This window comes from Salvelinus sp. IW2-2015, unplaced genomic scaffold (assembly GCF_002910315.2).
Source record: "Salvelinus sp. IW2-2015 unplaced genomic scaffold, ASM291031v2 Un_scaffold4361, whole genome shotgun sequence".
Classification (NCBI taxonomy): domain Eukaryota; kingdom Metazoa; phylum Chordata; class Actinopteri; order Salmoniformes; family Salmonidae; genus Salvelinus; species Salvelinus sp. IW2-2015.
In genome coordinates, this window is record NW_019945632.1 from 13,622 (window position 1) to 16,679 (window position 3,058).

The following is a 3,058-nucleotide window of genomic DNA, read 5'->3' on the forward strand; positions in this document are numbered from 1 at the left end:
CTCCTCAAATTAAGAAAAGTACATATAGATATGCAGTCTGTTGCACAATTTCTATTGAAATACAGTAACATCCTTTTTCTGATGTACTGGTCTGGTCATCATGCATGTTAATGACTTAAAGAGGAGGTATAAGGGCAGTTAAATATGTGTCAACCACAGAACTCACACTAACTGACAGCAAATTGACTCACTGTACAAGACCTCCCTCCTTCACTTCACTCAAGTGACAATATCTTGAAATATAGTTTGGGGTTATTTGTTTTTAGTCATTAGTCATATAATTGAGGGTAATGTATCATTTTACTTGTTGTTCAGTTTTAAACTGTGTTTTACGGCCAGTATTTATAAAGTGTCTCAGTGTAGGAGTGTTGATCTACATAATACAATCATAATAAAACATGCAAACTGGATCAATTAAATAAATAATCCCCCCCAAGTGTCACGATCGTCGTAATGATTGGACCAAGGCGCAGCGTGCGTAGAGTTCCACATCTTTTCATAAATTGAAACTCACCAAACAAAACAATAAAGAACAAGCGAACCGTGACGCTACTGGTATGCACACAGGCAACTATCTGTAGACAAGATCCCACAAAACACAATGAGGAAATGGCTGCCTAAATATGATCCCCAATCAGAGACAACGATAAACAGCTGTCTCTGATTGGAAACCATACCCGGCCAACATAAATCATKAATCACCTAGATGACCCACCCTAGTCACTATCACGCCCCAACCAACATAGAGAATAAACAGCTCTCTATGGTCAGGGCGTGACACCAAGAGATGAAGGGATTAAGTGCTCAAAAAATAAGTGCTAGGTTAAAGTGCATGGTATAATAAAATTCAATATTAATATCCATTCTTCCAGACTACTATACAGTCATGTAATCCAGTTTGTTACCTGTTCAGATATTAGCTTTTTTTAGGGTTTGGAGCTTAGGTGGTTCGGTTCTTGGTGTTAATAGGTTTTGGGGTGTATAATTAAGGTAATAGTGATAAAGTAGGGATCGTGAATTTTGGAGAATGTGTCCCAAGTCGTTCTTACAAGCTGTGGTGATAGATGTGTGTGTGTGTTGTGTGTGTGATGTGGTGTGTTATAGGCTGGTGTTGTTTGTGTGATGTGTGTAGGAGGAGAGGAGGAGGTAAGTCGAGTACATTGCGTATTTTAGCCTCACAGCTTGAGGATAGGAGCTGTCATTGAGCCTGGTGGTCAGTCTTTAGGCTGCTGTACAGCTTGACGGACCGTAGAGGATTGAAGATTTATCCTCCTATATTTGGGGTTCTGAGAATAAAACAGCTTCAGAACAATCAATGTAGAAATGTTTGTTTGCAGTACTACACATCTGTTCAATAAGTGATTGTTGCTGTTGTTGTTTTTGATGATGATGATGATGGTGGTGATGACGACGATGATGATGATGATGATGGTGATGACTATTGTATCCATTAGGAAATTATTTTTGCATCATACTACATATCATCTTAAATAGACAGATGTAGACAGACATGCAACACGTCACACACATTACATACATAGTGCAATAGACTTACAGACAGACAGTATTCACATAGACAACCATATAGCACAATACAATACAACACAATATGAGCCTGGTTCATTTTCAGTGATGAGGCCCTGTACCCCATTTACAGTTCATACTTCAATGTATCAGGTGGAGTTATTCACCAGCTATAGAGTGAGTTGTTGTTTATGTTTCTAAGACTGCAGGGTGGGAGATGCAACAATGGCCTTGAGAACAGCAGGAAGTGTGTTGGTGGTCTTTCTCTGGTCTGTAGCAGGTATGGTCTCATTCATATCTTTTAGTTGCCCAGTTTGTCAAACTACAGATAGTTCTAAAAGCATAACCATTTTTATGTTCTACTGGCGACACATTTGGCGTCTCCACTTCACTTTAAACAGTTGTCTTTCACACCTCACTGAGTGAAGCTTTTCTGTGGTTTCCATTCACACTCAACCAAAGAGTATCTATGTCTCAACTCAGCAACTATGGAACAAAGTGTTAATGTGAGTCAAAAGAACTTGAACTTAATGTAACGTCCTTGTGATGTCTAACTGTGTTTCAGTGGTACTGGGTCAGTATGGCTGGAGAGTGAAATACACCACTCAGAGTATCTGTGCCTTGAAGGGGTCAACAGTGGAGATGTCCTGCTCTTACACATATCCCAGTGGTACAGTCACATCAACCTTCTGGTTCACAAAAAATGATGCTGAAGGGGATTATGTAAATCTGAGTGATGACCCAGACTACAAAGGTCGTGTGACGTACCTTAGCAATGTGACGAATGGACACACCCTGACAATCACAAACCTGAGAGAGAGTGACTCAGCTACGTACAAGTTCAGATTTATAACAGATCCGACAGGAGGGAAATATTTTGATATCCCTGGAGTCACTTTGTCTGTTACAGGTACTGTGATATTATATATATATAATGCTAATCTGTTTAATTGTTTCTGGAAAATTGTCTTGATTTGTATTGAAATAATATAAATATGAATGTATGGTATAATAGGAATGTCTGAATTGATGATTTGAGAATGTCCACTCCTGCCTCATTTCAACTAGACAACAGGTCATTGATGGTTTTAATGTTGTTATCTACTTCAGACCTGCAGGTGAAGGTGACCACTACATGGTGGTCAACGACACTGACCTGTAGCACCACCTGTACTCTGACTGGTAACCCCACCTACATCTGGTACAGGAACAGTAAGATTGTACAAGAGTTCTCCTCCCCCTCGTACACATTCTACTTTAAAACTGAAGACAGCTTCTACTGTGCTGTAAAAGGCATCATTTCTCCTGCAGTGTGTGAGTGTGACTAATACACTTTTAAAGTCTGTCAAAATCATTCAATACATCATTGGTCAGTGTTGATGTTTAGTGAAACAGACATGAAATAGGGCTGCTATTTAATTTAGATGAATGGTTGTTGATTTTACAGCTCTAAATACTTACTTACTTTCTTACTTTGTCTGTTATCCAGATGGCCCAAGGAACACCTCAGTGTCAGTCAGTCCCTCTGGTGAAA

The 3,058-nt window shown here is 39.4% G+C and overlaps 1 long non-coding RNA gene across 1 annotated transcript; it reads left to right on the forward strand.

Moving 5' to 3' along the window:
- The first annotated feature begins 1,271 nt into the window (after positions 1 to 1,271).
- LOC112077185 (uncharacterized) lies at positions 1,272 to 2,835 on the forward strand. The gene is made up of 3 exons (XR_011478078.1): positions 1,272 to 1,804; positions 2,090 to 2,434; positions 2,635 to 2,835. It is a non-coding gene; the product is annotated as an uncharacterized lncRNA (long non-coding RNA).
- Positions 2,836 to 3,058: the final 223 nt, after the last annotated feature.